General features: G+C 48.2%; 1 long non-coding RNA gene across 1 annotated transcript; it reads left to right on the top strand.

Moving 5' to 3' along the window:
• The first annotated feature begins 6,003 nt into the window (after nt 1-6,003).
• Nucleotides 6,004-12,355, top strand: LOC135363710 (uncharacterized). The gene is made up of 3 exons (XR_010409744.1): nt 6,004-6,376; nt 7,019-9,101; nt 10,958-12,355. It is a non-coding gene; the product is annotated as an uncharacterized LOC135363710 (long non-coding RNA).
• The last annotated feature ends 292 nt before the right edge of the window (nt 12,356-12,647 follow it).

Below are 12,647 nucleotides of genomic sequence, written 5' to 3'. Positions count from 1 at the left end.
GGTCAGGGCTCTGATCCCGAGCCCACCTTAACTTCTGTGACTTTGGGTAGGAGTGTCACCTCCATTCATCTTTCAGCCTAGAAAGGAGAGTGTTGGGTTGGGTGGCCTCCATGGTATCTTCTAGATCTAATATATTCTTGGTGTCAGCTGGAGGCTGCCCCTGTTTGGGAGAGTGCTGGGGATGGAGCCTGAGGCGGGGGCTGAGCTGGGGGTGGTGAGGCGCAGGAAAGGGGAGCAGGGGGCTGAGGGAAATGTGTCGGGCAAGATTTCTTAGTGGACGCTCAGATATGCTCGGGATCTTAGCGGAAGCATCCAGAGAGAGAGAAGCGGGGTCACTCGTGGAGGGAGGGAAGGAGGAAGCAGGAAGGGGTGAAGTGCCAGGCTGGGAGATGGGTTTTTGTAAGGAGGAGGGACAGGAGAGAGAGGAGAGGATGAGTGGAAATTCAAACCCTTTATAGTAGGAAGACATGGGGAATTAAGTGGGTTCCACAGAGCTGCGTTCCATCTTCCCAGCAGAGGACAGTGTTGGAGTAAATGTCATGGGCAATGTCTTAGGGGCTGAGGGGAGATGAATCAAGCATTTTCGAAGAAGCATGAAGATCCTCACTTGGAATCAAGAGGGTGAATTTATAGTGAACTTGGTTTCCCGCTCTGGTGGTTTTCTCCAGGAGCCCAGAACGTGGTTACTGTGGTGCAAGTATGCGGCTCATGTCGCCATCACATGTCCTGTGTGTGTGCCTCAGTCTGGCCCTCAGTGGCCTGGATGAGGCGGGGGGAGAGGGGGGCCCAGGGCAGCACCTGATGCACCCCCGAGCCTTGAGCCCCGGGGCTGGGCCGCCAGCATATGGGGCCCTTCAGGGGCAGGCCTTTCTCCTTGGGCCCTGCAGGCCTTCCTCACTTCGGGCTCATAATCAAAGAGAGAAATAGCTTAGATCTCTTTAGGATTTCATTGCAGAATCAAAGGCATTTAAAAAATCACTTATTCAGTAAACTTGTATCGAGTACCCAGGGTATTTCAGGCATGGTTGTAAGCCCTGGGGATGCAGGGGAGCAGGGCCAACGAGGTCCCTGGCTGCCAGAAGCTTCTGGGGAGAGGGCATCCCATGATGGTCATCTGTGGAGGAAAACAGCTCATGGAAAGCAGAACCGTTGTGGACGTTTCTTAAACCTGATGCTCTAAGCGCTGGAGCACCAGTTCCTTGTGGGGCAGGAACATATTGAAGGAGTTAGCTTAATTTTCAATGGCAGCACTTCATCCCCAGCTGGGCTCTGACCAGTATTTCTGTTCCAACTCGGTGAGGAAGTTGCTTTCTGTTTGATGGGAATCAGTGCGGTGCAAGGCTCTGACCCCTGTCCTGCTTTCAGCTCAATTTTCTGGATGCAAAGGGCAGAGATGGGTGGGGTCATTGCTGTTTGGGAAAAACCGGCCATCCGAGGGTGAGTCAGCACCTTTTCTAGAAGACACTGCTAGACCACTGCTCAACCCCCATATCCTTTGGCCTCTTGCTGAGTCAGAGCCTCTTCAAATGTTCCAGAACTCTCTCGAGGCAGAAAGAATGCACCTGCAGCCCTTGCCATCAATGGGACACGGGGTTGAAAGCAGGAGACAGTAGAAAGTGGGTCACCTTCCTGGCCCAGGGTGCGACAGGGGCTTGGGGGATCCTCTGCAGTGAGGATCCCCATGGGGAGCCTGTTCGGATCTCAGATGTGATGCGTGTGTCCTTTGCTCCCCCCCGGGCCGGGCGGGGGGATGCAGAGGAGGCTGGGGCGGCGGTCAGAGCCACGCGACTGACCACGTTGTCCTCTGACCCCCTAGCAGCGCCCCGTCCCTGGACGGCCTCTGCTCTGGAGGGGGTGCACTCTGGAGCTCTTCCCGGGGGCCGGAGTTTCTCCTAGGGCTGCAGGACTTCCCTCAATATGTGACACTGGAAACGCCCCATGTCCCAACGGAGGGGGAAGAAGGCCCTGCCTACACCCGGCCATCCTTCCTGACAGCCCTGCAGAGGCCGCACCCATGGACTGGGTGGTCTGTAGCAACGTCTGTCACTCGGGGCCCTCAGACCTCTGCAGAAGGACCGGGAGACCCTGATTCTGTGGCTGCTTGCTAAAGACAGATTGTTGCCTGCAGCACTTTCCTGGGCATGTTCTGGAAGACTGGTTTGTATTCCGTGGCGATTTTCCTTGGTCCATCACCAACATAGCTTGCCTGGAGGTAGAGCAAACCAACTGGTTACCAAATCTCCTAACTAGAGGCCAGAGGAGGGGAGAGGTAAGAATCTGGAGGCAAAATCCCAAGGGAAAGACCACAGGCCAAGTGAGAGGCTCTGGTCAAGGCTCTGGTCCAGGCCCTATCTTTGCCTCCTTGTGTGGCCATGAGTCAAACACACCCTCTGGCCCTTCTCCTCCATCAGGCAGTCTTCCTGATGTTCTCAGGACTTATTACCAGCACTCATTGATATGTCCTCCATATCAATGAGCCCGATTTGTCATTTTGATTTGTTTTTATGTTTCTTGATATGGTACAATCCTGTTTCAAAGTGCCCTGCTCCCGAGCCACTGGAGTGAACGTTTCCTGAAGTCAAGGACATTCTTGTTTCCTTGTTTTGTTTTGTTAAGAGAGTTAATTTTTTAGAACAATTAGGGGTTCACAGCAAAACTGAATGGAAGATGAAGAAATTTCCCACAGATCCTCGCCCCCTTTCATAGCCTCCCCCTCTACCCGCATCCAGAACCACATGGTACATTTGTTAAAATTGATGAACCTCCGTGGACCCCTCATCATCACCCAGAGTCCGTGGTTTACATTAGAGGTCACTCACGGTGTTGCAGGTTCTATGGGTTTGCACAAATGTATAATGTCACGTATCCACCCTGATGATATCATAACAGAGCATTTTCACTGCCTTAAAACCCCTCTGTGCTCTATGCATTCCTCCCTGTCCCCAACCCCGGGCCACCTCTGATCTCTTTACTGTCTCCATAGTTTTGCCTTTTCCGGAATGTCATGGAATTGGAATCACACAGCATGGAGCCTTTTCAGACTGGCTTCTTTCACTTAGTGACATGCATTTAAGGTTTCTCCCTGTCTTCTCGTGGCCCAATAGCTCATCTCTTTTAAGCAGTAATACTCTTCCACTGGATGGAACACTATTTATGTATCCATCACCTCCTGAAGGACATCATGGTTGCATCCAAGTTTGGGCAATTAGGAATAAAGCTCCTATAAATATCCACGTGCAGATTTCTGGGTGGACATAACTTTTCAACTCCTTTGGGTAAACTCCAAGGAGTGCAATTGCTGGATCGTATGGTAAGATGATGTTTAATTTGTAAGAAATTGCCAAACTGTCTCCAAAGTGGCTGCACATTTTGCATTCCTCCAGCAATGGGTGAGAGTTCCTGTTACTCCACAGCCTCTCCAGGATTTGGCGGCGTCAGTGCTTCCAGATTTGGGCCATTCTCCTAGGTATGCAGTGGTATCTCATTGTTTCACTCTGCATTTCCCCGATGACATATGATGTGGAGCATCTTTTCATATGCTTATTTGCCATCCGCATATCTTCTCCCCCATATACAGACAGACACAATGACAGAGTCATCCTGGGCCATCGCCGGGATTGGAGTATTGGCTATGTTCTCAAGTTCTCTGGCCCTGAAATTAGAACGAGAGCTTCCTGAAGGCAGAGATTGTATCTCCGGTCTGCTCCACCCAACGCCTAGATAGCTGCTTGCACCCGAATATTCTGAGCCCCGCAGGATAAAAGCCAAGTCTCTCTCTGATCACAGAGAGACTGCTTCACCAACCTGAGCCTCCAGCTCTTCATGTGGGAAATGGGAGAATAATAGGACCTCCTTTAGAGAGCTTCCAGTGGCAAATGTGCTAATTGATACAATGTAGCTCCGAGCCTGGCCCAGGGCAACACTCAGAAAAGGTGAGCTAATGGCAACAATGATTATTTGCTTTTTGGAAGAACAACTGAATTCCATTGGTTCAAAGAAGAGCTGAGCCGGGACAGGGCAGCTGATATAATTCTGTGATACCAAGAAACGTGAGGCCAGCAAGCAGGGTGATTTCTTGCATTGTTTTCTTACAAATATTTTTTTCTAAAATTAGGAGCTTTGGGGTCATGGGTGGGTAGAAAAGGTTAAAACAAAGTAACCATGCCACAGTGGCAGCCCTAAGAATTAAAGTTAGAGGGACACCTGGGTGGCTGAGTCAGTTAAGCGTCTGCCTTCGGCTTAGGTCATGATCCCAGGGTCCTGGGATTGAGCCCCGCATCAGGCTCCCTGCTCAGCGGGGAGCCTCCTTCTCCCTCTGCCTCTCCCTCTGCCTCTTCCTCCCCCTGCTCGTGCTCTCTCTCTTTCTCTGAAAAATAAGTAAATAAAATCTTTGAAAAAAAGAATTAAGTTTAGAGATTCAGAGAAATTAGCCAATTTTGGGACTTCACCCCAGGAGTCAAGCTCAAATGTCGGCAAAGGGGTCAGCTGGTTAATGGAAGCCTGGCTCCCATGTCACTCACTCACTTTCTCGACTCTGCTCAAGGCCAGTCCCAGCCTGGCCTCCTTCCTCACACCATTAACACGACAATTAATGCAGTGCTGGAACAGACCCAGACGAAACACTTCCTCTCCACTTCACCAGCACAAACATCTATTCTGGGTTTGGGCTATTTTCCAAGTTGGGTTACATGATGATAAACAAGTTGTGTTTTGTTTTGTTTTGCTTTGTGGGTTTTTTGTTTTGTTTTTTGGTTAGTGAAATTTTAACTGGGTACTTCACAAAACACAATTAAAAAGTTATTTGAGGAAACCATTGAGCGGAAAAGTCAGAGACGTAAAGAATTGCAAGTGGTTATAAAAATGTTTTCCACTAAGCTCTGTTTATTCCTTGGCCTTTGAAAAGACCTGCTTGGACACATTTCTGACCAGCAATATGCATTTCCCACAGATGTAGGGGCTTTCTTATATAGACCATCAATAATTATCTATCTTCTTTTAAGGATAAAAATGGAAAGTGAAAAGTTCAAGAAATCAATTAGCTTGCTTGAATCTGCTGAGAAATTCAGAACAACGTTCATGGCTGAAATTTACAAAGTAAATCAACATAATATGAAGAAGTAAATTAACCTGGAATGACAAATTGAAAGGAAAGTTCCCATGTAACCTCATAAATTTCCTGCTTGATGGATTTCAAGTCTCTGATTCCTAATAAAATTCTCATGAGAACATAGTATTGCTCCATAAAAACTCCTGAACTCTCCCCATGAGAAATGGCTAGTTTATAAGGGCACATGGGTTCATGGCTGTGGTTTATTTATTAAAAATTTCTCAGTAAATATATCATGGTCCAGCGCATAGCACCCCACGATTATGGGGAGGCTGTGTATCATTCCTGCTGTCCCTAAGTATGAAGAAAAGAAGAAGTACGTCAGGAACTCTCTAAACCAGAACAAACAAACAAACAAACAAACCTGTAACCTTTTTTTCTTTCCAGGAGAAAGTTCTATGAGAGCTGATCCTTGCCTTTACCTTGGGACCAAAAAGACCCCATAGGATTTTCACATTGGTCTTAGGAAAGTCTGAACATGGCTGCCAGATGGTTGACACTGAGTCCTGCAAGACAGAGTGAAGGCTTGGTGTCATCTCTGTCCCTAGCGTGGGACATGACCTCCCAGGGAGGACAGGGCAGACAAAAGCTGCCACGTGGGTATTGCAAGTTTTGAGGGACTTCAAACATCTCAGAGGAAAGTTGTATAATTACATGTAGTCACAAAGATAGTGAGTTCGTGGCTTACCTCTCTTCACAGGCCTGTCACCTGGGAAAATAATCTTCACTAAACGTTATGTTTTTAATCTGTGCCAAACACTTGACTAAAAGCATTTTGGGTCTTACCCTACTTGGCTCGACACACAATCCTAATATGCAGGCTGTTACTCTCACCCTTGCCTTAGAGAGAGGGACACTTTAGGCAGAGTCCCTCTGACCTCACAAGGTGGGGAGCAGGGATTCACTGACCTCACAAGGAAGGGAGCAGGGATTCAAACCCAGGGAGGCTGACTGAATGTGGATGCACTAACCACCAGACTAGCCTTCCATGGAGAGGTCCCCTGGCCCCCAAAGAGGGTGGTGTGAATCCTGAGGGCCTTTCAAGATTGTATTCTACTTACCTGGGATTCTCTTCAAACCATCCACAGGTTCCAACCTCACACTGGCAAAGCACCTGTAATGAGTGAACGGAACCTATTCGTGATGTGCAGCATCTGATCTGAGCAAGCCTACACGGGAGACGGACCCTCTGGCTCCTCTGTGCTTGTGTTCTGCTGGGCTCCAGTAGCCAAGAGCTGGACCGCTGTTTCCAGCACCAGGCACTTACAGGTAGGTGCTTGAGTAAATGTTTTGGTAAGAATTTAGTTTTGGTCCATCGTTGAGAAGAGAGCATAATTAAGAAGTTTTGTTTTGTTTTGTTTTAAATAGACTATTTTTCAGAGCACTTTTAGATTCACAGCAAAATTGAGGGGACAGTACAGAGATTTCCCACGTCCCCCCACCCTGACACATGCACTGCCTCTCTCACTACCCACATCCCCCCAGATGGTGCAGCGTTACAAATGATGAACCTACACCCACCCATCATTATCAGCCAGAGCCCATAGTCGACATTAGGGTCACTCTGGGTGGTGTGCATTCTATGGGTTTAGACAAATGTATAATGACATGTATCCACCCTACAGTGTCACACAGAATAGTTTCACCGCCCTAAAAATTCCTCTCTGCTCTGCCCATTACTCCCTCCCCACCCAACCCCTGGCAAGCACTGATCTGTCTCCATACTTTTGCCTTTTCTAGAATGTCATGTACTTGGAATCATACAGTGTGTAGGCTTTTAAGATTGTCTTCTTTCACTTAGTGATACGCTCTTAAGGTTCCTCCATGACTTCTCATGGCTTCCTCGGTCATTTCTCTTTAATACTAACTAATATTCCACCGTCTAAGAAGGGCATACTTCTCATCTTACAGAAACGAAAAGCACTCTCTAGATCCATGGAATTCGGACTGAACGGGGGATCCACAAACACCATAGCATTGCTGGCACATTCTAGAATTCGATGTCCCTGAAGAGACACAGAAAAGGACTTTTTCTTCCTTAATGGCCACAGTAATGATCCCCGTAATAAAAATCAGCCGGATGGGCCCTGTCATCCGAAATGTAGGCTAGGTATTATGTATGCCGGGTCTCAAGAATGAGCTTCACGGGTAAGACGCTGGATATTTCACAAATGCTGACTTCAGATTTAAGGGCACTGGCTACTGAAATTGGAAATTCGTCATACTCCTTTAATGGGAAATGGGTAACCGCACTTGAACACCTCGTGAGCTCAATAAACCTTAAGCACACGATTTCAACCAGGATAGGGCATCAGCTTGCTGAGAAAAGGCAGAGGCACTGTGGGTGCCGAGCCCTCCCTCACATGCCCGTGGTGCAGGCCCCGCGGGCTGCTTGGGTGCGTGACTGAGGGTTACACAAGCTTACCCTTAGGAGGATTCTGGAGGCAGAACTAGGTAGGAGACCGGGGCTCCGGGCGCCGCTGAGAGGCAACAGCGCCACCTGCTGGGCCCGCGCGGCCCTGCGAGCGCGGGAGGGCGAGCGCGCCTGCGCAGGGGGCCCGGCGGCCGACTTCAGGCGCAGGAGGGGTGCTCCGCTCTGCCCCGGGCCGGGAGTTAGGCCCGATTGCAAGCGCATTAGGCCTTAGAGTAAAACGTGAATGTGAAGGGTGCTTCACTCATAACATCCGCCCGCTCAAATAGCCCCCCTGGACCGTCTCCATCAGCAACGGCAGCCAGGCCCGTAACCACACAGTCCATTAACCGCTCCGCGCGCTCGTGGTTCCTGCACAGAACTTGTCGTTACGGCGAAATATGATCATGAATTAAGCGAGAGAAGAAGGCATTTGGCCGTTTATTTCAAACCCAAGTCGGAACTAAGCCAGACTGAGCTTTTAGCTGACAAGTATTTAAAACAAAGGACTCAAAGTCCTACAAGTTTTTATAACTTTACAAAATTCGACTTGGACCCTTGTCCACCTGACTCCTTTACTCAGATTAATCACGTTACTTCCTGACCTCTGGGGAGAACTATGTATTGACCTCCAAACTCTTGAGACATTTGAGCATGGGAAGTGGGGTCCGAGTGTGTACGTAAAGCTTTATCGTTCACTTTATAGGGGTTGCCATTTAAAGCAAACAGCTAGACTCGATTCCCTTCCCGATTCCCAGATCTTCTGGAGATAAGAGGGAACACAGGGATCTGACACTTTGGGGATTCCCATTGTGTGTGCTGGTCCTTTCATCAGGGCTACTTTATCATCCTGTGAGCCCACGAGGCCTGAGAAGAGTCTCTGACCCACCCTTTAACCATGGATGAGTTTTTGGCTCTTATGCCAAACAAGGTCACAAGGCCAAAGCAAGATGCCCCCAAACATTTCTATGGCTTTGGAGCAATTACTGTGAAACTTTTTAGTGCAAACAAGCTTAACTCTTCATCAGGATCCAGTATGCATTTGCTTTGGGACAAGTCGATCTCCAGGACAGGGGGTGGAGGCCTCCCAGGTTCCATGGCCTCAGGAAACAGTGGACCCCTAGACGCACAGGATGTCTGTGAGATGGCGACTCTCTAGAGGTCATCAGCATGAGGGATGGAAAGGAAGAGAAGGCTCCTGTCACTTGGGCAAGGCAGTTCACCAAGTGCCTTGGTGGGCATGAGTAAAAATCCTATAACCTAGTCACACCAATGTATAGTACTCCTTCCTTACAGAAGAGGAAACTGAGGCTCAGGAAGGTGGACTGGTTTATGGACAGTCAGGGAATCAGCTAGAGAAAGAGTCCAGAGAGAGGCCAGGTTGACTCTCCCACACGGTCTCCCCCTCATGCTGCTTCCCTCAAGGCACAGAAAGCCCAAAGCTCACATCTGTGGTTGACTAAACTTCAGGTATAAGAAAAAAGAAAGAAGAAGAAGAAGAAGAAGGAGGAGGAGGAGGAGGAGGAGGAGAAGAAGAAGAAATAGAAAATCTCTGTTCTCTTATCAAACATTCCATCTTTTAAAGTAAGTTAAAGACAAAGTGTTGCCTTTAAATGCAGAATTATGGGCGCCTGGGTGGCTCAGTTGGTTGAGCGACTGCCTTCAGCTCAGGTCATGATCCTGGAGTCCCGGGATCGAGTCCCGCATCGGGCTCCCTGCTCGGCGGGGAGTCTGCTTCTCCCTCTGACCCTCCCCCCTCTCGTGTGCTCTCTCTCATTCTCTCTCTCAAATAAATAAATAAAATCTTTAAAAAAATAAATAAATAAATGCAGAATTATCAGGTCCAAATGACATCCTTAATTGACCTTGGTTGGTTGCTGTTTGTGTTTTCTTAGTTTCAGTTTAAAGAACTAAGAGCAAAAGTCCATATTGTTTATTCTGTTCCCAGCCTCAGCTTCTCCTCTTTTCTTCCTCCCCCACCCCCAGCCTTGTCAATTTGTAAACAAATCAGAAAATCCCCAATGGGCTGAAAACCTGTCCATACTTTACTCCAGCTGGGAAGAATTGTGCTCCACCAAGATTCAGACCCCGTTTATAATGGAAACCCTGACGGGCAATGTTGTGATTATAGTCTTGCCATAATGAATGTATCTGTGTGGTCAAAGTCACGGATTTTTCCATGGTATTTTTTCCATGGGAGATTTCCTCCCTGAGAGCTGTTAACTTAAAATCTGGATTATAGCTTTGACTTTAGAGCAGGATCTCTCCTGGCATCGATATAGCTTGAAGTTAGTGATTATATTGACTTTGGTAGGCCTGATTGGCAAGGGGGATATTAGTCAAATTGATTTTTTGCAAGATTGATGAGGGTAGGGGATAGGGATCTGGTGGTATAGAAATTTATGTCAGGAAACTTGTACACTTTCCCAGATTTTTAATCAGGGAGTATGTTCTCTCCTCTCTGAGCTGGTGGCTACATAAAAGGACAAAAAGTGAATAGGGGCTGACAGATATTAGGGTGACCAGCCACCCCAATTGGCCTGGGACTATTTGGTGTTAGCCCTAAAATCTTGCATCCCAGAAAACCCTCCAGCCTCAGGCAAACCAGGATAGTTGGTCACCCTAAATAGTATGGAAAATTGAATTAAATTCAGGAGAGCAGGAAAGTAATAGCCTTATTTCAAAGAATAACCAGACTGAGGTTTAAAGTAAAATCCTTCCTTGATGCTTAAAATACTTAAGTATAATCAGCATTTAGCTTGAGAATGTATTCAGGAAACAGCTCAAAAAGAATGTACAAATCTTATGGTTGGTGCGGCAGAATATAATGTGAAAAACCAAACAAACCACTATTCTAGCTAACAATTTCAGAGGTTAACCTCTCTTCTGCTCTTTTGGAGGCATAAGCAGAACAAGGCATCGTGTGGGGGTTTGGGTCCCCCCTAGGAGGCTGCGGCCAAGGGTCCCACCACCTAGAGTGTTTCCACGGTATCTTGGCTGCACTCTAAACACTTCTTCTCTCTGCTAGAACAAGAAAAGGATGCAGGAGAGAAGGAAGTCAGAGGCCCATCAGGGGAGCTGGGGTCCCCTACCTGAGCCCCCACATAATGCCCCACCCAAGGGTGTCCCTTTCTGGTCTCAGTTGTTCTGTTTGCCTTTCCAAGGGCTGCAAAAGCCACCTTTAGGACTGCCTGAGGTGAAGAGAAAGGAAGGAATACAGAATCCAAACTAAGGCAGACATGGCCAACACCAGAGCCAAAAACATTGGTCCAGGGAGCCCTGGACAAGCCTGTAGAGTGTTGAGAGGAAATGGATATCAGCCCTCCTTTTTGATGTGTAAAAAGATATGTCAGGACATGAATATCGAACCTATCTCTGGAGTCATAAACGCCGAGGCTTTGGAGTATGTCTAATATCTCTTTCTGGATTTGTAAATTCAGAGCCTTGTTAGATGTGCGTTAACTTGGCCACGAAGTCCAGGCCCCGGGGCTGGAGAAACGGGGCGCAAGGGAAGCGGCCCGCGGGGCTGGACTCTTCCCTCACTCCACGGAAGGTGGGCTTGGCCACATGACTCATTGAGGCCACAGAGCGTGGCAGGACGGGCAGTGTGGCCTGAATTTCCGGCCAGCGCATCCACAGCTCCTCTCCCCGGGATGGAGAGCGCATGGCGCTCTGACTGGCAGCCCGACGCTGAGCCCCGAGGAGGACCCGCAGACCCCGGAGGGGAATGTAAGTGCTCCTTGCTAGATGCCACTGTTGTGTTTGCTTCGCATCCAAAGCTCACACAGGCCCCTGCTTTGAACGAGGGAACTTCACCTCATCTCACCGATCTGATTCTGTTTCAGTCGTATGGCCCCACACCTGTCATAAAGCAGCTGTGACAAGGTGGTCACAAGGGCTCTTTGTTTTAGGCTCCCTGCTGATGTCATGGGAGTGCAGAAGACAGAGAACTTCCATTCTCATTTTTCTGCTTTTTTAAAATCAAGGTATAACTGATATACATTATGTTCGTTTCAGGTGTACATCCTAACGATTTGATGTTTGTATATATTGAAAAATGATCACATCTGTCACCACATAGTTACAATTGTTTTTGTGCTTCTTAATAGAAGTACCTGCCCCTTTATCAGAGTTCCGATTACCCCATGGGAGCGGAAGAGCGGCTGTCTTGTTCTTAAAAGATCAGTCTTCTCCAAAAAGGCAGGGGGTTTGTAACAGTTTTACAAACACCCGCTTCCAAAACGGCTTGTTCAGGGAGCTCCTGGCTGGCTCAGATGGTGGAGCGTGCCACTCTTGATCTCGGGGTCTTGAGTTTGAGCCCCACGTTGGGTGTGCGATTACTTCAAAAAGTAAAATAATAAAAAACAAAAACAAAATGGCCATTCAGAAGCATTGCTTATGGAAGTACAATCCTTGGTCATCCAGGAAAAACCTAGAAATTCAATTCCACTTCCTGGGTATTCACTGAGCGATTGCCATGAGCCGCCCATGGGCTTACTTACTTCCCAGGGCAAACAGCTGAAGCAGAGAGCTGGCTGCAACCATCATGCATTCGCTGTAGAAACATGGGCATCGACCCTTATTTCCCACAGGTTCTGGAGAGCCCAGGGTTCCCTGCTTTTTAGAAACAGCAGTGAAGGTAGTATTTGTCTGGTCTGTAGTGTTTTGTTTCTTTTTTTAAGATTTTATTTATTTATTTGAGAGAGAGAGAATGAGAGACAGAGAGCACGAGAGGGAGGAGGGTCAGAGGGAGAAGCAGACTCCCTGCAGAGCAGGGAGCCCGATGTGGGACTCGATCCCGGGACTCCAGGATCATGACCCGAGCCGAAGGCAGTCGCTCAACCAACTGAGCCACCCAGGCGCCCCTGGTCTGTAGTGTTTAAGGATACTGGTAGTCAGTCCCTTTCTTGCATCCTCTGTGGCTTCATGGGATAAGAAGGAAGTGAACTAGCCTTAGAGAAATCAAGAAAGCCACATGGGCAGGTGCAACAGCAGACGTAAGATAAATACCCTCGAAGCCAAGGCCACGGGAGCGACACACGTGTTTTGAAGCTCTGGCTGCTGGGCACTTAGGAGGTGGTGATGACAATCCAGTAGATCCAGTATAGAGTGCTGAGCTCAGCAAGCAGA

This window comes from Mirounga angustirostris, unplaced genomic scaffold (genome assembly GCF_029215605.1).
Source record: "Mirounga angustirostris isolate CCGP_5_RB_7025 unplaced genomic scaffold, mMirAng1.0.hap1 SCAF_2, whole genome shotgun sequence".
NCBI lineage: Eukaryota > Metazoa > Chordata > Mammalia > Carnivora > Phocidae > Mirounga > Mirounga angustirostris.
This window is presented reverse-complemented; position numbering and strand designations above follow the sequence as displayed.